This window comes from Heterodontus francisci, chromosome 1 (assembly GCF_036365525.1).
Source record: "Heterodontus francisci isolate sHetFra1 chromosome 1, sHetFra1.hap1, whole genome shotgun sequence".
Classification (NCBI taxonomy): domain Eukaryota; kingdom Metazoa; phylum Chordata; class Chondrichthyes; order Heterodontiformes; family Heterodontidae; genus Heterodontus; species Heterodontus francisci.
In genome coordinates, this window is record NC_090371.1 from 77,756,182 (window position 1) to 77,779,594 (window position 23,413).

The 23,413-nt window shown below is 44.9% G+C and overlaps 1 protein-coding gene and 1 long non-coding RNA gene across 5 annotated transcripts in view; one reads left to right on the forward strand and one right to left on the reverse strand.

Annotated features, from left to right (window-relative positions):
* LOC137370190 (uncharacterized) overlaps positions 1-13,134 on the reverse strand; it is a 61,430-nt gene extending 48,296 nt beyond the window's left edge. For both annotated transcript variants that reach the window (XR_010975106.1, XR_010975108.1), the window contains exons 1-2: positions 13,034-13,134; positions 9,363-9,525 (exon numbers count right to left, since the gene is read on the reverse strand). This is a non-coding gene — a long non-coding RNA (uncharacterized lncRNA). The remainder of the gene's footprint in view (positions 1-9,362; positions 9,526-13,033) is intronic.
* The window catches only part of LOC137370161 (long-chain-fatty-acid--CoA ligase ACSBG2-like), a 184,085-nt gene that overhangs the window by 7,302 nt on the left and 153,370 nt on the right, over positions 1-23,413 (forward strand). The gene's annotated exons all lie outside the window — the stretch shown is intronic.

Genomic DNA, 23,413 nt, shown 5'->3' on the forward strand with positions numbered 1-23,413 from the left:
TGATGCAGACACTGCCAGAATTGAAATATGAATTGTGTGGGTTGCTACATAGGGTGAACAAGGTTGTAGAGGCTGTGTGAGTTCAGGCAATAGAAGAATTTTTAAAGAACGTTGAATATGTTGGGGGATGGGGAGCCTGTGCAGGTGTTGGGTGGGTGATAGGGGAGCATAGCTTAAATATGTGAAAGAATACAGGAATTGGAGTGTTGTGTGATTGCCTTTAAGAGTAATGTGCCTTTAAAATCTTTTTTGCTAATGAGCCAAGTACCAAGACGCAGTCATGTGGTTTGGAGCCAGAGTCACTCTGCTACTGTAACACCAAGAGGCAAGTCCTGTAAATAGTTAGCTGTGCACTGGATATATTGTTAGCTGTTAATAAACTTGTTTTGAGATCTTCAATCAACTGAACTCCACGCATTTCATTTATGTTGCATCAGACAATAGAAAAAGCTTCTCATTACGTGGAGTTTTGAAAGGGCTATAGTTGTAGTTAATATGCCTGGGAGTGAATTTGATTAAGAATTCTAAAAAAAAAACTGATGAGGGTAGACAAATTTTTAACACTTGTATAGATGCATGGGTGGGGTTCAAAAGGAAAGATACGTTTCATTTGAAAATAACATATGGTGCTGAGAAATTGCATAAATAACAGTGATGCTTTCATAGTGGATTGCCCTTCCCTTTTCCTATGGTTTCTTCCGCTTTTGTGAGTTACACATCTTCACTGGGTAGCCTTGTAGACCTGTTGCTGGAAGGCACATGGTGGTAAGTAGCGATTAACACTTGTTCCAACCTTTCTCTCTCGTCTTATAGGGTGGGGCTTGCCCATTCCAAACACAGCTCAGCAAAATGGGGAAGGGAGATTGTTCTAACTAATTATCAATCAACATTTAAAAAAATGTTGGAATCTGGGTATTCAATTATTAAAATTTAGTGCTTTTCACTATGATATAGAAATGCTACCTAATTTTGCAAATATAATCTGGTATTGAAAGGAACTAATGGTATAGTGTCTACATGTTGAAGAGTTTGTTTACATGGACTGTGGATACTTGCTTCTGCATTATACTCCTCCTATTCGCTCCTTGGTGGGGGGGGGCCAGTTGCTGTTAGTTTGGCTTGAACTGATTATTTTTCATTGGCTGTATTTTTAAAAGGTTGCAGATTTGTTTAAGATAGTCATTTTGTTTGGTGTTTGTAAAAGACATAAGACTGAGTTTGTTGCATTGCTTGTCTATAATACATAAGGAAATTGTCAAGCATGTGGCCAGTCCATATCTTGACAACTGCTGACTTAGTGATTTGTTGCCGCATTTTGGAGAGTATACATGAGCTATTTGTTACACTGTTGTGTCATGATGGCTGATTATGTGTGTATGTGTATTATATGGTACTTGGAAGAGAAACTGAAAGGTATTCTCTGTACTATAGGGAGTCACCTGATCTGGGGGAGGGGTGTTTGTAAGGTCTGATGGCACATGTAGCAGCAGTAAGAAGGAGCCTCCATTTAAAGCTTGTTAAATCTTTGTTAAAGTTAAATCTGTGACTTCAAGAGTCATTCTTTCAGCCTGAGATGTGACATTGGCAATGAGGATTAAAAAAAAGAGTTACATATGCAGTTATTTAGGATTGTGTCATGGCATTTGATGGTGCTGATATGTCTGCAGTCTGGGGAATTGAGATGTTTGATCAGTGATGCCAGTACTGTCAGTGTGAAATGGAAAGCATGGCTGGAGTTCAAAATGTATGCTGACTGTTAGGACCAAGTGAGAAAGGTGTCCAGGGGTCCCTCTCAGCCTTCACCTGGTCTTACCGTAACAGGGTTTAATTTTAAACACACTGTGTTTTTAGCTCCCCCTTGGTGAATCCTTGTTCACCACTTTCCAATTATAAGGCAAAGAAACCAGCACAAAGAGGTTTTCTTAGGTTTAAAGAAAAGAAGGTTGAAGTTTATTAAACTTAAACTCTAATTCGGTTGATGCCTATGGATACATGACTCGCCCGTCCCGTGCTAGCATGCATACGCGATACACACATGCAAATAGAGTCGGAAAAGAGCAGAAGAAAAATAAAGTGAAAAGTTTGAGGTAATATCTGAAGAGTTTATGTTACGGTTCTTCGAGCTCACTGTAGAGTCCTTGATTGTAGGTAGATCTTGCTTTTCATTGGGGCCCAGTATTCTTCTTAATTCTTGTTCGCTGTAGGAGACTTTTCTCTCTTGGGGTTCATGTGTCCTCAGTGAATTCAGAAGCTTGTGAGAAAGGGATGGGAGCAGACAGGAGCGATCTTCTCAGTCCAGGAGCAAACAGTTTTTCTGAGTTCAAACTCTCTGTGGCCAGTTTAAAACAAAACCCTCGAACAGCCAGCTCGTCATGTGACCAGCTGGTCTAACCAGTCCTGGCCCCTGTGGATTGTATCCTCCTAGCAGGCCCTGAAATACGCTTCCTCACCTTCGATGTCTGTTGGTATGTAAATGTTTTTTTCCAGCCACGGCTGATCTGTTTAACAAGTCATTTCCTCGCTCCAACAACGGTTAAAAATCAATGATCATGGCAAAATTGATGTGCCTCATTCTTGGCAGGTGGGAGCCTAGCATGACTGACAGTCACGGTTTGTTTTTGGATGGCGTGACGGAGGTGCAGAAAGCACAGCGACGTGCCTTATTGCTATTCAATGCTTGTGCTTCATTGAGGGAGACTTTCAAGACATTGCCTGACACAGAAATAAGGCAGATTACGAATGTGCAGTGAAAGCTTTAAAGGACCATTATGTGGTGACGCCAAATACCATGTTGCAAAGGCATGTTTTCCATCAGATGTGACCGAAAGAGGAGGAAACGGTATCCCAATTTGTGACTCGTTTGAGGCAGGCATTGGATGGATGCAATTTTGTTGCTATGGATCTGAATAACCAGATAATGGATCAGATGATCCAACATTGCAAGTTGAATAAGTTGAGGCACAAGCTGCTGGAAAGAGGAGGTAAGTTAACATTGGATGACAGTTTGAAAATAGCGGCTGCATTGGGAGCAGTGGATGGACAAGTTCACGGCATGAAACTTGGACCCACCTCCACCATCGGCACGGCATCAAAGTACGTGTAAATGTAAACAGCAAAAGTCTGAGAGAGTGTGTTTCAGATGTGGCAATTTGGGGCATTATAGAAGAGATGCCTTCTACCCTTCCAAGGGAAAGATATGCAGAAAATATGGTGGCAGACCATTTTCCCAAGAAGTGCAGAAGCAAAGCTGAACAGAGTGGGAACCCTGGCAAACGATGTAAAGGAAAGAGAGCTGGAAATATACAACTGTGAGATGAGTTGATGATGATGCAGTGAGTGAGGACGCAAATAGCAATCATGAATGCATGCTTTCTGTCAATGGAAGAAACCATGAGAAAGTTCCAGTGATTGTTGGGGGCGTTGAAGTGAGCATTATTGTAGATTTAGGCAGTAACAGTAATGTCATCAGCAGAGCACTGTGGGATGAACTGCAGGTAAAGAGAATCAAGTGCACATCTCGAATATGTCAAAAAGCTTTATCCTTACACCTCTAAAACCCCACTTCAAACTGTTGGATGTTTCACTGTGAGTGTGAGAGCTGGGAATCGGAATGTGGGGGCTGAATTTGTTGTGATTGAGGAGGATGGTGAGCCTCTTCTGAGTAGAAAAACTGGCCAAGCCTTGGGGGTGCTACACATTGGATTGAAAGTGAGTTCTGTGAAATCCTATGCAGAGCTTTGAGAGAAGTTTGGAGCAGTGTTTCAAGGAATTGGGAAGTTACAAAACCGCCAAGTGAGATTAACCGTTGACGAGAATGTGAAGCCTGTAGCTCGGCCTGTATGCAGCACATCTTTTGGTTTGAGAGGGAAAGTTGAGGCAAAGATCATGGAAGCTGAATCGTTCATGCAGTTTGTGGCAGTTCATGCTACACCCAGAGAAATGACAACTGGAGAGATTGAGTCTGACAAAGATCCAGAATCCAAGCTGGAAATTGGGCGAATTACCCGTTCAGGGCATGCATCGTTATATAAGATGAGCTGTGCACAGTTGTAAAATGTGTTGTCAGCGGAACAGACTTGTAGTGCCACAAAAGCTTAGGCTTAGACAGGTGATGCTAACTCATGTGGGTCACTTGGGAGTTGTTGGTGCTAAGCAAAACGTACGAACCAAAGTGTGGTGGCCAGGGATGGAGAAAGATGTGGAGCAGTTTGTCAAAACATGTCATGGATGTCAACTTGTCAGCAGACCCAATCCACCAGAACCAGTATGCAGCACACTGTTACTGGCTGAACCATGGGAGGATGTAGCAGTTGACTTTTTAGGTCCATTTCCATCAGGAGAGTCCATACTAGCGGTGATTGACCAATACAGCCGTTATTATGAGTATGTTGGAATGAAGTCTACAACGGCAGAGAAAACGGTGTTTGCATTGACTGAAATATTTTCAAGGCATGGTCTACCAGTCACTTTGTATTCAGACAATGGGCCACAATTCATTTCACAGACCTTTACAGAGTAACACCTAAATGGCCACAGGAAAATGGGGAAGTAGAACGACGAAACCAATCCTTAGAGAAACAAATGAGGATTGCTCAGGCTGAGGGTAAAGACTGGAAGGAGGAGGTGTTGTCATTTGTGACCACGTATAGAGCAACTATGCACACTACAACGGGAAAGAGCCCAGCTGAGTTGTTGTTTGGACACAAAATATGCACCAAGGTACAGAGCTGAAGGACATTATAGTTGATCAGGAAGTTCGAGATCATGATGCTGAGAAAAAGGGTGCTGCAGAATTTTATTCAGATATCACGAGTGTTTTTTGTTGAAAGCTGGGAATTCTGTGTGTTTTTGAAAGCTGGGAAAAGGGATTTTTTGTGAACACTGAATGCTGACACTTGGTGTTTGAAGAGTGCAGACTGCAAGACCTGTTTCCAAGTCAAGATCTATAACTGTCTTGTGACTTGACTGTTGAAAAAGTTTAGTTTCATTTTGGGTTGAGTTCAGTTGCTGCAAGAGACCTGCCAGAAAGACAGTCCAGAAATTTTCTCTTGAAAATAGTTCCTGTATCAAGTGAAATTCTAACTTCCTCATGAAGATAAAAGAACTTTGAAGGAGTGGCAAATCAAATGTATGAGAGCTAAAACCCTTGTTGCTGTGTCTGCCTGGAGAGAGGAAGCCTTGTATTTCGGGTATGGCAGATTACTGTTGCCTCCAGTCTCCGAAGAATCCCTGCTTCAAGAGTGATTCCTATTGCCTTTTGTGTTTTGGGAAATCTTGAAATCTCAAAAAGCTTCTATTGCTAGACTACTACTTCAAAATCTAAGTAGATCTGTTGCTGCACCCCTGATGGAAGACCTTGTGTCATGCCTGCTGCAGACGAATTGCCTTGAATGCCTAACCATCACAGACTGTTTGTTCATCTCGCCTCGAGGGATTTCGCGTGGCATCCGACTAATCTGCTCTGGGACACCTGATCAATCCGGAAATATCCTACCAGACCGTGACAACCAATCATTTTATCATTCCTAAGAAACAATTGTAATTCAAACCATCCTTTTAAAACTGGTTAACCGTTGGTTTTTGAATGTATGTGTGTGTGCATGAGGTTTAGGAAGAATGAGTTATAAAATCTTTTCATATATATAGATTTATCCCATTATTGTTTAAGACTTAGTTTATTAATAAATAGTTAATTTTGTTGTTTTCTGGGGGACAAAGAGTGTTTAATTTGGCTAATTTCTGGTAGGTGGGCAACTTTACTAATATGCTGGCCTGTGGAATAGTGGGACTGAATTAACAGTGCATTGCTCCCACCTTTGTCGTAACACAGAACATAGAAGGAGTGTTAGATAGTCTGATGTGATGCCAGGTGATGAAGTATTGCTGAGAGGCGAGAGGCCGAGTAAGATAGATACACCATATTACCCCAAGCCGTACATTGTCATTGCCAAGAAGGGAAATAGTGTGACTGTGGAGTACTGTACTGTATGACAAATTCTTCATGTGTCAAAAAGTATCATTGTGACAAAGGCACAGCAGCAGATGAACCAGATGTAGGAGCTGAGGTGAAGCTGACATCCAGCAATCCAGAAGTCCAAGCCAGCGATGCTGTTGGCAGGCAGACAGCTTGCTATCCAAAGGGAGAAACATTGGTTCCAGAGGGGGTGATGACACTTCCTAATCCTGACATGGTGACCAGATTTCCTGAGACAACAGGAAGACCATGGTGTGAGAGGGGACCACCAAAATGATATGAAGATTTTGTGTTGTGATTATGTTCAAAACAGAAAGGGTGTACACTGAATACTGCTATTGAAAGCAAATATAATTGAAGAAATTAATTTACCCAATGAGTTAGGAAAATAATGATTTGTTAAGTATGTCTGGTAAGGGATGGAGTCTAAGCTACATACACCAAGCAGGAAAATCATGGACATGTTTTGGTCTGATAAGTGAGGGATGTCGCGATGGCTCTGTGTGTGTGTGTATTTGTGGGCTTGAGTGTTCAAGACTATACAGAACTTGGAAGAGAAACTGAAAGGAATGCTCTGTACTATGCGGAGTCACCTGACCTTGGGGGTTGTTGTAAGGTCAGATAGCATATGAAGGAGCATCCATTAAAAGCTTGTTAAATCTTTGATAAAGTTAAATCTGTGACTTCAAGTGTGATTCTTCCAGCATGAGATATGACATGTTGATTTTTAAGTTCATTTAAGCTGGAGAATATCTAGATTTTGAACTTGAAGCCCTCAATCTACTCTTTAAATTAGTTTACTAGATTTTTAAAATCCCATTTGTTTAATTAGTTTCACTGTGCAGATCTCATTGTGCCTGTAGTATGATTGAACTGTAGATTTGTACATGCTTATAGTGCCTTCAATGACCACAGGATGTTGGAAAACGCTTTATAGCCAATAAGTATTCATGAAGTGCATTCACTATTGTAATGTAGGAAATGTGGCAGCCAATCTGCATACCCTTTGCCCACAAACAGCAACATGGCAATGGTCAGATAATCTGCTAACATAAGAAATAAGACTAGGCCATTCAGCCTTTGAGCCTGTGCTGCTCATTCAAAAAGATCACAGATGATCTTCGACCTTGATTCCACTTTCCTGCCCTGTCCCCATAAGCCTTGATTCCCTTCTTATCCAAAAGTTTGGTGATCATTATTGAAATGGGTTCCGATGAAAGGTCACAGACCTGAAATGTTAACTCTGTTTCTCTCTCCACAGATGCTGCCATACCTGCTGAGTATTTCCAGCACTTTCTGTTTTTATATTTGTTGATTTCTGTCTTGAATATACTCAACGACTAAGTGTCGAGGGACCCGGCATGGGGAAGGTGCGGTGGGGAGGTCTGTTTTCCTGGGAGCCACCCCTCTGCCTTTGCTGCCAAGCCCCCATGACCCCCCACCCCGCGAAACCCATCCTGCTGAGACTTACCTGTGTTCTGGGTCCAGGGCCTCAGGTGAGTCGAGTACGGGCAGCAGCCATGCTTGTGCGATGGCACTACTCAGTTAAAGAGCTGTCAGCTTCTGGCTGTCAGCCGGCGGGATGTCCGCCAATGCGGTCCTTGATCCTGGGGAAGGCCCACCACTGTCAACTTAAGTGCCTAATTGGCACAAGAACACAAGAAATAGGATCAGGAATAGACCATATGGCCCATTGAGCCTGCTCTGCCATTCAATACGATCGTGGTTGATCTTAGGATTCACTTTCCTGCCTGCTCACCATTCCCCATGGCATTTGAACCGGCAGGCCTTCCACAGTGGACGTGACACGGGGCTCTCGCCTGCCTTTTTGCCAATGGCCGAGACCCCCGTCACCTGGATAAAATCCTGGCCCTGATGTCTAAACTTAATCTGTCCTGACCATTACACCTTATAAACCATGACTCTGAAAAACAAACTAAGGAACAATTTAATTAGATCTCTGACTTTATCGTTTTATGGTTTGTTTCTTCTGGCAATGGAATACTTAAAATGTGGCTACTGAGGATCCGATACAATATTGAGTGCGGTTAAGTGATATTTGCAAATGAGATCTGCTGTAGTGGAAACATTGGGCTGGAGTTTTGTTATGGAGGTGGAAAACAGGAACTGGGTGTGGGTTTGGGTCAGAAACCCGCTTTCTGTGGGAAGCTGATTCAGATTGTCGGTTTCCAACAGATAAGCCCTTGATTGGTATGGAGATGGGTTTCCTGTTCCCTTAGAGCCAGTGGGATTAAAAATGGCAGGGGTCAGATGAAATGTGGGGCTCGTTGACTTCCATGGCAGCCATCACCTGAGGCTGCAGATTGTCCTGAGGGAGAGATTTGTCTTCCGCAGTAGCTGAGGGAAGCGAGATGTCACAAGGGAGCTGGACTAGGGGCAGGGCAGACCCTTGCTTCATCGATGCCCACCTGGATGTAATACTGGAGGCCATGAGGGAGAGGAGAGAGGTCATCTTTCCAGAGGGTGGTAGGAGGAGGCCACCTCACTGTTCAGTGTTATCTCATCTGCCGCCTCCTCCTCCTCCTGCTCCCACCCCCATCTCCTCTCTTACCTCCTGCTCTTCCTCCTCCTCTTGTGGGCTGCCCCCTTCCAAGGTCCACACCTCTCTGGAGGGCCATGTTATGGGGAGCGCAGCAGACCACAATGAGACTCTTGCAGGAGGGTATTGGGTACCACTTGATTGGTCAAGGCACTGTAATCACATCTTCAGAAGCCCGATGGCCTGCTCAGTGGTTGGCCTGCTGAGCAGGAGGTAGTGATTGTTTCACTGTGCCTCTGTCTGGGGCTCCCATAGAGGGGGCAGTAGCCATCTCTTCAAGGAATTTCCCTTTAGCCTTGGATCCATCTGCTCTCTCTTTGGGGTTGGAGTGAAGGCACACTGGACTGGCAGAAAATGAAGGAGTCATAGCAACTGCCAGGAAAGCAAGCGCACACATGGAGCAAGCTCTTGTTGTGCTTGCAGACCAGTTGGATGTTGGTGAAGTGGAAGCCCTTCCTGTTGATGGATCTCACAGGCTGGTCACTAGGTGCCTTGATGGCCAATTGGGTGCAAGTGATGATGCCCAGGTGAGGGAGTTTGGATGGGATCAGGCAACTCAGATATTGGACAGAGCAGCCAGGGTGAGCTGTGGCAGATGCAGCCTCCTGGACAGATGGAGGCCAGATGAGCACAGCTGGGGGAGGGGAGATGCAAGGGGAAGAAGGCGCTACCCAAGATATCTGGTGCACAGCTCAAGAGTCAGCTACCTGCAAATGACAGAGAGACAGTGCTATAGGATCCTGCATGTATTCAGGCAGATGGTCTCAGTCCTATGTACTCTAATCCACAATGACCTGAGGCCTCACGGCCCACATGGCAGTCTCCTACCTGTAGCCGTCATGGTCTTCATCGCCTTAAATTTCTATGTTACTGGGTCGTTCTAGCAGCGCGTGGACCTAGGTGGCATCTCACAGTTGGCAGTTCATCAGGTCGGTCACGGATGCCATTTTCAGGGTGGCAGGGAATTACATCCACTTTGACACAGATGGGCCTATGCAGGAACAGAGGGTATTGGGTTCAGCCTCCATCACTGGATTCCCCTACAAACAGCACTAAGTTAATTGATCAGCTAACCTATTTTAGCACTGTTTGTTGATGGATAAATCTTGAGCAGGACACTGGGAGATCTGTCTTGCTCTTCAAATAGTGCCTTGGGATTTTATGCATCTGCCAGAGAGGGGAGATGAGTTAAAGATCCCAGCCGAAAGATGGCATCTCCAACAGTGCAACATTTCCTCTGTACTGTACGTGTGTCTGCCTAGATTATCTGCGGAAAGCTCTGGAGTGGAGTTTAAACCCACAACTATTCTCCCTCAGGTGAGCATGCTACCAATGAGCCAGTGAATACAGATTTTTTATTTTTATTTTATTTTATGAAAAATCTACCAGTCAGCCTGACGGCGGTAGTGGGGAAAATTCTAGAGTCCATTATAAAAGATTTTATAGCAGAGCACTTGGAGAACAGTGGTAGAATGGGACAGAGTCAGCATGGATTTACAAAAGGGAAATCATACTTGACAAATCTAGAATTCTTCGAGGATGTAACTAGTAGAGCTGATGAGGGGGTGCCAGTGGATGTGGTTTGTTTGGACTTTCAGAAGGCTTTCGACAAAGTCCTACATAAGAGATTAGCGTGTAAAATTAAAGCGCATGGGATTGGGGGGTAGTGTATTGCGATGGATAGAAAATTGGTTGGCAGATAGGAAACAAAGGGTTGGAATAAACAGGTCTTTTTCCGAATTGCAGGCAATGACTAGTGGGGTACTGCAGGTATCGGTGCTCGGACCCCAGTTATTCACAATATATATCAATGATTTAGATGAGGGAACTAAATGTAATATCTCCAGATTTACAGATGACACAAAATTGGGTGGGAGGGTGAGTTGTGAGGACGATGCAGAGAGGCTTCAGGGTGATTTGGACAGGTTAAGTGAGCGGGCAAATGCATGGCAGATGCAGTATAATGTGGATAAATGTGAGGCTATCCACTTTGGTAGCAAAAACAGGAAGGCAGATTATTATCTGAACGGCTATAAACTGAGAGAGGGGAATATGCAACGAGACCTGGGTGTTCTCGTACACCAGTCGCTGAAGGTAAGCATGCAGGTGCAACAGGTGGTAAAAAAGGCAAATGGTATGTTGGCCTTCATAGCGAGAGGATTCGAGTACAGGAGCAGGGATGTCTTGCTGCAATTATACAGGGCCTTGGTGAGGCCACACCTGGAATATTGTGTGCAGTTTTGGTCTCCTTATCTGAAGAAGGATGCTCTTGCTAAAGAGGGAGTGCAGCGAAGGTTTACCAGATTGATTTCTGGGATGGGGGGACTGGCTTATGAGGAGAGATTGAGTCGGTTAGGATTATATTCGCTGGAGTTCAGAAGAGTGAGGGGGGATCTCATAGAAACCTATAAAATTCTAACAGGACTTGACAGGGTAGATGCAGGAAGGATGTTCCTGATAGTGGGGGAGTCCAGAACCAGGGGTCATAGTCTCAGGATACGGGGTAAACCTTTCAGGACTGAGATGAGGAGAAATTTCTTCACCCAGAGAGTGGTGAGCTTATGGAATTCTCTACCGTAGAAAGCAGTTGAGGCCAAAACATTGTATGCTTTCAAGAAGGAGTTAGATATAGCTTTTGGGGCGAAAGGGATCTAAAGATATGGGGGGAAAGTGGGAACAGGTTACCGAGTTGGATGATCAGCCATGATCATAACGAATGGCGGAGCAGACTTAAAGGGCCGAATGGCCTACTCCTGCTCCTATTTTCTATGTTTCTATGAGCCAAGGCTGACACCCTCAAAGTCGAGGCTTGAGATGATGGTTTGGATTTTACCAGCCCTCTGAAGTCGGGCTGGGAGGCCTCATAAAATAGCGGTGGAAAGCGTTAGGAGGGGAGCCCGATGCCTTCCCGCTGCCATGGGATATTCTGAATGACTGGAATGGCAGCAGTGCAGCCGTCCACTGATCGGAGGTGGGCAGGCAATTAAACCAATTAATAGCCTAAGCAAGGGTCATTTCCTGCCGTCTCTGGCATTTTACTGGCGTCAGGACATCCCATGCCGCATGGGAACACTGCCATGTAAACTGTGGCGGTCTCTCAGTAGGTTCCTGGGGCGGGGGTGGGGGTGGGGGGGGGGGTGGCAGAACCTCCTTAATGGCTGTTCCATGGCCCACAGAGAGGCCCCCTCTCCCCGGCAGCAATGGTCACCCTCGCGGTTCTGATGCTGCCACTGGAGGGTTAGTCCCTCCGATCACTGGAGCCGTGCCTGCCTAGCCCCAGCACATTAAATAAAATGCTGTCCAGGGTCCTGCCAACCGTCCATGGGGGCTTGTGAGCCGCTTAGGTCCTGGTTGTGGGACAACCCTGGAGTTGAGAAAATTCCAACAAATGTGTAGAAAAGGTTTGTAGAAGTGAGCAATGTTTCAGGGATGGAAGAATTGTAACAAATGTTGGTGAAGGAAGCCCAGCTCGAGGCTTTGCATCTCCTGACGTAGCCTAAAGTGAAAGCTGGGGAGTTTGAAGGAGTCTAGGCCAGTTTCATGCAGGTACTATCAGAATCTGAACAAGGGCGGCACAGTGGCGCAGTGGTTAGCACCGCAGCCTCACAGCTCCAGTGTCCTGGATTCGGTTCTGGGTACTGCCTGTGCGGAGTTTGCAAGTTCTCCCTGTGACGGCGTGGGTTTCCACCGGGTGCTCTGGTTTCCTCCCACAGCCAAAGACTTGCAGGTTGATAGATAAATTGGCCAATGTAAATTGCCCCTACTGTAGGTAGGTGGTAGGAGAATGGTAGGGATATGTTAGGGAATATGGGATTAATGTAGGATTAGTATAAATGGGTGCTTGTTGGTCAGCACAGATTCGGTGGGCCGAAGGGCCTGTTTCAGTGCTGTATCTCTAAATAAATAAGGTATTAAGGGATATGGGCAAAGGCTGGTATATGGACAGGTTGCGGGTTTCATTGAATGGTGGACCAGGCTTGTTTTTTAGGGTGCTTCATTTCTGCCCATAAGGTGTTGGACAGTATGCCGATTGGAAAGGGGATGGGCAGGTCTTTGTCCCAATATTCAGTTACATTTTCTTATCTTTAGAGATGAGTGAGGAAACAACATGATTAATTTTATGAATTTTGCAAAATAGTCTGTGCATATGACTTTTGACTATGATTCGATGATTTTTAACTGTACCAATACTAAAGCAGCTGCTTAAAGTTGTCCCAAACATTTCATTTGGTTGGTTTAACACAAACTATTCTTGTTAATGCATAAGCCTTTGCTGAGCAAAGTAATGGTAACTAAGTGGTAGGCCTGAGGAATGTCCCATGCTTTAATCAGAAACAGTAAGCTTAGGTAGCAGGGCAAAGTTCTCTCGGACCAAAAAAAACTGCCGTTGACAAAATTCCACATGCGATATTATTAAACATTAAATCCAAAAGAATCTATTTTAGAACATGGGTCTGGATAAGAAAAGTAGATTTAAAAAAAGTAGAAAAAGCAAATACTTGCGAGAATTGTAGAGATTGCAGAGAGATGTTAGATCACAGAATCACAGAATTGTTATAGCACAGAAATTGTGTCTGCGCCGGCTCTCCAAAAGAGCAATTTACCCAGTGCCACTCCCCCAGCTTCTACCCGAGGCCTGGCACATTCTTCCTTTTCAGATAACAGTCCAATTCCCTCTTGAATGCCTTGAGGCAGTACGTTCCAGAACTTAACCACTTGCTGTATGAAAAAGTTTTTCCTCATGTTGCTATTGCTTCTTTTGCCAATTACCTTAAGTCAGTGCCCTGTTGTTCTTGATCCCTCCACCAATGGGAACAGTTTGTATCACCAAAATTCGTGCTTGTATCCCCCTTTACCAATCGAAATGAGCTGGACGAGAACATAATACAAGTTGCTGCACTTCATATATAATCTACGTTTGTAAAATACTTTTGGGATGTCCTAAGGTGCTAATTAAATGCAAATTTGGTGGGTCTTGCTAATGCATATTGGATGAAGAAAACAAGGAGCTATGGGGTAGATATTAATCTGGGCCCACTTTTGCCTATCGTGTCTTCACACAACACTGGCATCTACCCGGCAATGTGTCCTCTGCACAAAAAGCAGGACAAGTCCAACCCGGCCTACTTCTGCCCCATCAGTCTACTCTCGATCATCAGTAAAGAGATGGAAGGTGTCGTCGACAGTGCTATCAGCGGCATTTGCTTCGCAATAACCTGCTCAGTGATGCTCAGTTTAAGTTCCGCCAGGGCTACTCAGCCCCGACCTCATTACAGCCTTGGTTCAAATATGGACAAAAAAGCTGAACCTAAGAGGTGAAGTGAGAGTGACTGCCCTTGACATCAAGGCAACATTTGACCGAGTATGGCATCAAGGAGTCCTAGCAAATCTGGAATCAATGGGAATCAGGGGGAAAACTCTCCGCTGGTTGGAGTCATACCTAGCACAAAGGAAGATGGTTGTAGTTGTTGGAGGTCAATCATCTGAGTTCCAGGACATCACTGCAGGAGTTCCTCAGGGTAGTGTCCTAGTCCAACCATCTTCATCTGCTTCATAAATCCTTCAATCATACGGTCAGAAGTGGGAATGTTCGCTGATTGCACAATGTTTAGCACCATTCGCGACTCCTCAGATACTGAAGCGGTCCATGTAGAAATGCAGCAAGACCTGGACAATATCCAGGCTTGGGCTGATAAGTGGCAAGTAACATTCGTGCCACACAAGTGCCAGGCAATGACCATCTCCAACAAGAGAGAATATAACCACCTCCCCTTGACATTCGATGGCATTACAATCGCTGAATCCCCCACCATCAACATCCTGGGGGTTACCATTGACCAGAAACTGAACTGGAGTAGCCATATAAATGCTGTGGCTACAAGGGCGGGTCAGAGGCTAGGAATCCTGCGGCGAGTAACTCACCTCCTCCTGACTCCCCAAAGTCTATCCACCATCTACAAGGCACAAGTCATGAGTGTGATGGACTATTCTCCACTTGCCTGGATGGTTGCAGCTCCAACAACACTCAAGAAACTTGACACCATCCAGGACACAGCAGCCTCATTGATTGGCATACCATCCACAAACATTCACTCCCTCCACCACCAACGCACAGTGGCAGCAGTGTGTACCATCTGCAAGATGCACTGCAGCAACTCACCAAGGCTCCTTAGACAGCACCTTCCAATCTCGCGACCTCTACCGCCTAGAAGGTCAAGGGCAGCAGATGCATGGGAACATCACCACCTGCAAGTTCCCCCCCAAGCGACACACCATCCTGACTTTGAACTATATCGCCTTTCCTTCACAGTCACTGGGTCAAAATCCCGGCACTCCCTTCCTAATAGAATTGTTGCTGTGCCTACCCCACATGGACTGCAGCGGTTCAAGAAGGCAGCTCACCACCATCTTCCCAAGGGAAATTAGGGATGAGCAATAAATGCTGGCCTAGCCAGCGACACCCACATCCACTGAATGAATAAAAAAAAACTGACCAACAGCAGTCTTAGGTAAGATCCGGGGGAGTTGGGGCAGGGGGTTTGGTGAGAAAAGGCTGCAGGAGGGGTCTGGTCTGGGCTGACTGTTGTATTGCTGAGCTGGGAAGTGCACTCCTCCTCTTGGCTCCACATTAAATTAAAAAAAAAATTTATGACACCCTTTTGCATCACCGGGAATGCAGTGTGGGGAAGGTACAAGCATGCACATGGCAAGTGGTGGAGAGGACAATCTGTGTGCTTAAACCCACTTCAGTGTTTCTGGACAGGGTGAGGGGGGTACAAGAGGATTATATACGGTATTTACCTGGCAAAATAGTGAAGATTTTAGTGGTCTGCCGACCCTTAACCTGGCAAATGAGATGTCAGTGGATCGGGAGGATCCTGACCTGGATGCCCTGAGGCCTGTGGTTGTTGATCCCACTACCTCCTCAACAAAGAAGGCCCAGCAGCAGAGGCTAGAGAGTAGCTGGTGGCTCAGGTGTTTGGATAATGATTACCACCCAAGCTCTCACCACCTCTCCCCCGACCCCGAAGATCCGCCAGCAAAATGGAGGTGGAACAGGAAGTTTTGAATGTGTCCATAATTTCCCTTGGTGTCGCGAACAGGAAGGACAGCCAAGAGTGAAAGTTGATTAGTGGAACTTTTATTTAGTGCAACAGGTTCTAAAAAAACAGCAGTCAACAAATTAATGCAGTTAAGAACAAAAAAACTGTAGATTTATCAGGAAAAGAAGTAATATCGGGCACCATCCTCCGTGCCACCATACTGATTTTGTGGGGAACACGAGCAATCCCCAGCTGTTAGTCACCTCTCCTCTCGACTTCCTCCGGGAGGGCCCTTGGATCCTACTCTCCAAGGTTTTGAGCTCTTTTTCAGATTGTCTCGAGCCATTTATTTATTTTTAAAAAAAATTTTATATAGAGATACAGCACAGAAACAGGCCCTTCAAAATTGTATGCAAAACACTGTTAATTACTTTTTTATGACATAAATAGGTTATTGAATGTTAGTAATTTTTTTATGGTTGATTTAAGCGCTGAAATTTCTTGCGTGGCGGATGGGAACCATCCACTGACCGAAAAGTGTTGGGGGTGGTTGGGGCATTGGGGTACCCGATCAGGATACCCCCCCAGGCCATCAGAAGGCTGCCTGCTTTTGTCACGTGGCTTTTTTCAGGCCTGGGCTGCCCACCTGCTAACAGTAAAATTCCTGTGGCGGTGGAGGCCCTTAAGTGGCTGTCAGTTGGCCACCTAAGGGCCTTGATTGGCCTGGGGCGGGCCATTTCCTGCTGCCACCTGCCCGCGTAAAATGGCAGCGGAGGCTGGAGCGGGAGGTAAGGGCCCCCCAAGCCTCCTACTCTAATTTATGATTTGATTTTTTTTTATGATTTTGATTTAGAGATACAGCACTGAAACAGGCCCTTCGGCCCACCGAGTCTGTGCCAACCATTAACCACCCATTTATACTAATCCCACATTCCTATCACATCCTCACCTGTCCCTATCTTCCCCTACCACATACCTATACTAGGGGCAATTTATAATGGCCAATTTAGCTATCAATCTGCAAGTCTTTTGGCTGTAGGAGGAAACCGGAGCACCCAGAGGAAACCCACGCAGACACAGGGAGAACTTGCAAACTCCACACAGGCAGTACCCAGAATTGAACCCGGGTCGCTGGAGCTGTGAGGCTGCGGTGCTAACCACTGCGCCACTGTGCCACCACCCCCCCCCCCCCCCCCCACTCTCTGCCACCAGCCCACTCTTTGGGGGGCGGAAAATTCCGACCAAAGTCTTTTCAGAAGCTACATGTCACTCACCTCTCAATAACGTACCACAATCTGAGGTATGGGGCTGGATTTTTTCTCTTACCCCAATGGTGAGTTTGAAGGCAGGGAGAGCATTTAATTGGGCATATGGTGGCGGAAGGTCCGTGGATGGCCTACCCACCCTGCCATCAGTTGAGGCCATTAGTGGGCAATTAATGTCCAATGAAGGGCCTCTTCCCGCCACCGCTGCCAGTATTAGCCCATAGGTGGTTGGGCCTGGAGGCATATGGGGAGCACGACAAGCAAACCCATGCAGGCTGCTTGCTGGCCCCTTGGGAGGAGAGGGTCCTCATTCAAAAGTACTTAGTTCCTGATAGAGGGACCCGGCATCAGGAAGGGTGGGGATTGGGGGGTTCGCTGCCTTTGCTGCCAACAACCCCCTCTCCCCCATGATCACCACCCCTCAACTCCTCCTGCTGTTACTCATATGTGGCCTCGGGCCATCAACAATCCTGGGCCTTGGGTGGGTGTAATACCGGCAGCAGCCACTGCCTGCGTAGTGGCGCTGCTCAGTAAAAGCCTGGTGGCCTCTGATTTGCCAGCAGCTCTCAGCGGGCAGGACTTGCGGTGCTGGGGAAGGTCTGCTGCTGCCCAGATAAGTGCCTGATTGGCACATGTTGCGGCGGGATGTCCTGAAAAGAGGTGACGCGAGGCTCTCACCGGCTCTTCAGCCACTGGCCGAGACCCCTGTCACCTCGATAAAATAACGGCCATGGAGTCTGTTTTCAATTTTTTATAGTGCCATGGAGTAGTGAGCCACTGGGGGGCCCACTAGGTGTCTGATTCCACATTAACTTTGCTCTGCCGATTTTGGATTGATGCTCCAGCAATTTGCAGCGCGTATAGAGTGCGATGTCAACGGTGAGCAAGATAGTCCAATTTATGGCATTCAGAGCCAATCACACCATTGCAGCAATTTCATGCCCAGTGATTTCAGTGGGGTTCTGTTTGAGCTATCTAAATTATTAAGCAGTGAATCCCAGATATTACTTCAAGGTAAGTTGAACCAGCAGTAAAAAGGAACACAGGTTTTAAATTGATGAAAGATAAATTTAAAATAAATATTAGAAAAATGTCTCTTCCTCATGGGGTGACATAAATTTAGAAGAGCCCACTCTGTACAGGTGTAAAACTAGACATGAGGGATGTTCAACTTTGGGCTGACAACTTTTGTTTTCCGGTTTTGACTAAAGTAACAAGTGTTTGTCATAATTATTCAGAAATGAGGATGAGTTCAAAAGTTTGTTTGCCAGCTATCTTATTGGCAAGCAGTTCCTGTAAATTTGTTAAGAGCACAATGAGTTGGCGCTGTGTCTTATCAGTGACTTTGTATTCTGATCTAACTCAGACTGCTGGATGAAAGCTCTACTCTTACTGTTGTGTTTTTTGTCTGTAAATATCCTGTGAGATAGGATTAGACCATTTTAACAGTGTTACTGGTGGGGTCATATCGCAGTCTTGGTTGGCGATGTTGTAAGAATGTCTTGTATTGGGAATGGAAATGTCAGATCCAGTGGAGTGAATTAAGAAAGCATTTGGATCTTTATTCTGCATGTGTGCCATCTGGAAGTGCTGGATACAAATACCATAGACAGAAAAAAATAATTAATGAAAATTAAGGAGAAGCACACTTCATTGATCTAGGCATAATTGCACTTGTATGATGGTTTGCATGACTCAATATCACACTAAGAAAGTTCAGTATGTGACCTGTACAGAACGAACAAAGAACAGTACAGCACAGGAACAGGCCATTCGGCCCTCCAAGCCTGCCGAAACTAACACCTTCTGCACTTGCGGGGCCCATATCCCTCTATTCCCTTCCTATTCATATATTTGTCAAGATGTCTCTTAAACGTCGCTATCGTATCTGCTAACACCACCTCCCCTGGCAGCAAGTTGCAGGCCTCACCACCCTCTGTGTGAAAAACTTGCCTCGCACATCCCCTCTAAACTTTGCCCCTCACACCTTAAACCTATGTCCCCTAGTAACTGACTCTTCCACCCTGGGAAAAAGCTTCTGACTATCCACTCTGTCCATGCCGCTCATAACTTTGTAAACCTCAATCATGTCGCCCCTCCACCTCCGTCGTTCCAGTGAAAACAATCCGAGTTTATCCAACCTCTCCTCATAGCTAATACCCTCCAGACCAGGCAACATCCTGGTAAACCTCCTCTGTACCCTCTCCAAAGCCTCCACGTCCTTCTGGTAGTGTGGCGACCAGAATTGCACGCAATATTCTAAGTGTGGCCTAAGTAAGGTTCTGTACAGCTGCAACATGACTTGCCAATTTTTATACTCTATGCCCCGACCAATGAAGGCAAGCATGCCGTATGCCTTCTTGACTACCTTATCCACCTGCGTTGCCACTTTCAGTGACCTGTGGACCTGTATGCCCAGATCTCTCTGCCTGTCAATACTCCTAAGGGTTCTGCCATTTACTGTATACCTCCCACCTGCATTAGACCTTCCAAAATGCATTACCTCACATTTGTCCGGATTAAACTCCATCTGCCATTTCTCCGCCCAAGTCTCTAACCGATCTATATCCTGCTGTATCCTCTGACAATCCTCATCATTATCCGCAACTCCCCCAACCTTTGTGTCGTCTGCAAATTTACTAATCAGACCAGCTACATTTTCCTCCAAATCATTTATATATACTACAAACAGCAAAGGTCCCAGCACTGATCCCTGCAGAACACCACTAGTCACTTATTTAGAGATACAGCACTGAAACAGGCCCTTCGGCCCACCGAGTCTGTGCCGACCAACAACCACCCATTTATACTAACCCTACAGTAATCCCATATTCCCTACCACCTACCTACACTAGGGGCAATTTACAACGGCCAATTTACCTATCACCTGCAAGTCTTTGGCTGTGGGAGGAAACCGGAGCATCCGGCGAAAACCCACGCGGTCACGGAGAATTTGCAAACTCCACACAGGCAGTACCCAGAATTGAACCCGGGTCCCTGGAGCTGTGAGGCTGCGGTGCTGACCACTGCACCACTGTGCCACCCAATTCACATCCCTCCATTCAGAAAAACACCCATCCACTGTTACCCTCTGTCTTCTGTGACTGAGCCAGTTCTGTATCCATCTTGCCAGCTCACCTCTGATCCCGTGTGACTTCACCTTTTGCACCAGTCTGCCATGCGGGTCCTTGTCAAAGGCTTTACTAAAGTCCATATAGACAACATCCACCGCCCTTCCCTCATCAATCATCTTCACCACTTCCTCAAAGGTTAGAAGGTTAGCTATTCTCAGATTGGAAGGTGACCAGCATGATAATTTTGGCCTTGTCACTTCTAAGCTAGCAACCTGAGCAGATACACTGGTCTCATCAGTTCTAAGCTGGAAAGGAGAAGAAAACAATTAAAGTAGCTGCTTCTTAATGTTTTACGATAATCCTTTTGTGGAAATATGGCTGTGTAAATTTTGGCTAAGAACAGAGTTGGGATTGGCTATGATGTCTCGCAGTCATTAATCCAGTGATATTTTCTATTTGGAGTTTTGCGTGAAGATTGACTTTTTTGGTTAAGGTAGAGTAGACTGGTGGCAGATCTTCAGCTTTGGGTATGGAAGGATAAGGGGTAAAAAATGAGAATCAATGTAAGTATATAACAAGCATATTTTAATGGTGAAATGCCAAGTGAGATTTTATTTTCGTTAAAGGATATATTGCACTCTTGGCCATGCAAATTTTGTGGTCATGAGAACAGATGACCTCCTGCCAGGTGTTTGCCACATTCGCTTTTAGCCATGAGAAGGTTGCACAACAACAGTTTCTATAAATGCCTCTTTCTCGGTCTCCCTTTGTTCCCCCTTTTTTAAATTGCATCTTTCCCTGGTGCGCTTTTTTTCCCCTCCCATGAAATAAAGAAATATAGCATGACCAAGAAAGGAATTCAGGTCAGTGGCATGGGGAATTGAATCTGCATTACCACTGTTGTAATGGCAAACATAGTTCTCCAGTCTTTAAAAACAGAAAATGTTGGAAATACTCAGTATTGCAGCATCTTTGGAGAGAGAAACAGAGTTTCAGGTTGATAACCTTTCATCAGTCCATCAGTTTTTATTTCAGATTTCCAGTATTTTGCTTCTCTCTAGACTTTAGGGTTACTTATGCTTCTCATCTGTTGTAAAATTTCCTGATTTTTGTTCATTTTAAATGGTATGTTTTAAGGAATTCCTCAGGAACTGAGGAATTAAAACAATTGAAAATATAAATTTCTAATAGGCAAAATATTTGTTATCACAGATAAGACGTCTACCAGGTTTATCAGAAACATCTTACTATATTCATGGCACCTTTAATAAAATACAAAAACATAGGAAGGAACATAGGAACAGGAGTAGGCCATTTGGCCCTTCGAACCTGCTCTGCCATTTGATAAGATCATGACTGATCTGGTTGTGGTCTCAACTCCACTTTCCTGTCTGCCCCCCATAACTCTTGACTTCCTTCTCTGTAAAAAATCTAACACAGCCTTGAATAAATTCAATGACTCAGCCTCCCTTGTTTTCTGGGAAAGAGAATTCCACGGATTAATGACTCTCAGAGAAATAAAAATTCTCCTCATCTCTGTCTTAAAAGAGAGATCGCTTATTTTTAAACTGTGGCCCCTAGTTCTAGTCTCCCCCACAAGAGGAAACATCATACCATTATCCACCCCGTCAAGTCCCTCAGGATCTTGTATGTTTCAATAAGATCACCTCACATTCTTGTAAATGTCAATGGGTAAAGGCCTAACCTGTTTAATCTTTCTTCATAAGTCCTTCATCCCAGGAATGAGTCAAGTGAACCTTCTCTGAACTGTCTCTAATGCAATGATAAACTTTTTCAAATAAGGAGACCCAAACTGTACACAGCACACCAGGTGTGGTCTCAGCAAGGCCCTGTACAGCTGCAGTAAAACTTCCCTACTTTTATATTTCTTTTCCCTTGCAATAAATGACAACATTCCATTTGCCTTCCTAATCATCTGCTGTTCCTGCATACTAACTTTTTGTGATTTATGTACCAGGACACCCAGATCCCTCTGTACCACTGAGTTTTGCAACCCTCTGCATTTAAATAGTATACAGCTTTTCTATTCTTCCTGCCACAGTGGTCAAGTTCACATTTTCCTACACTCGATCTTCCAAATTTATTCCCACTCACTTAACCTGTCTATAGCCCTTTGTAGACTCTTTACCCCCTCTTGACAATTAACATTTTCCTTTCTATCTTGGTGTCATCAGCAAATTTAGTGACCATACATTCAGTCCCTTTATTCAAGTCATTTATATAGATTGTGAATATTGAGGGCCCAGCACTGATCCCTGTGGCACTCTACTAGTTACAGCTTGCCAACCCAAAAAAGACCCATTTATCCCTACTCTCTTTCCTGTTAGCTAACCAGTCCTTTATCCATGCTAGTGTATTACCCTCTACACCATGAGTTCTTATTTTGTGTAGTAACCTTTGATGTAACACCTTATCAAATGCCTTTTGGAAATCCAAGTACACCACATCTACAGGTTCCCCTTTTTCCACCTTGCTTGATACTCCTCAAACAACATTAATAAATTAGTTAAACACAATTTCCCTTTCACAAAATCATGTTGACTCTGCCTGATCTCAATATGATTTTCTAAGTATCCTATTATAACCTCCTTAAATAATGGATTCTAGCAATTTTCCTATGACCGATGTCAGGCTAACTGCTTTTTGTTTCCCTCCTTTCTTGAATAGAGGTATTACGTTTGCAATTTTCCAATCCACTGACACCCTTCCAGAGTCTAAGGAATTTTGAAAGATCACAACCAATGCCTCTACTATTTCTGCAGCCACTTCTTCTTTTAAGAACATAAGTACTAGGAGCAGGAGTAGACAATTTAGCCCCTCGAGCCTGCTCCACCATTCAATACGATCATGGCTGATCTCATCTCGGCCTCAACTCCACTTTCCTGCCCGTTCTCCATAACCCTTCAACCCATTACTAATTAAAAATCTGTCTCTCTCCTCAAATTTACCCAATGTCCTGACATCCTCCACACTCTGGGGTAGTGAATTCCACAGACTCACGACCCTTTGAGAGAGTAATTTCTCCTCATCTCTGTTTTAAATCTGCTACCCCTTATCCGAAAACTAGGACCTCGTTCTAGATTGCCCCACAAGAGGAAACATCCTCTCTACATCCACCTTGTCAATCCCCTTAATCATCTTATATACCTCAATTAGATCTCCTCTCATTCTTCTAAATTCTGGAAAGTAAAGGCCTAAACTGCTCAATCTCTCTTCTTAAGACAAACTCCTCATCTCTGGAATCAATCTAGTGAACCTGCTCTGAATTGTCTCCAATGCAACTACTTCCCTCCTCAAGTAAGTTCAATACTCCAGGTGTGGTCTCACTAATGCCTTGTACAGTTGCAGCAACACTTCCCTACTTTTATACTCTATTCCTTTAGCAATAAATGCCAAAATCCATTTGCCTTCCTTATTACCTGCTGTACCTGCATACTAGTTTTCTGCAATTCGTGCACGAGGATACACAGATCCCT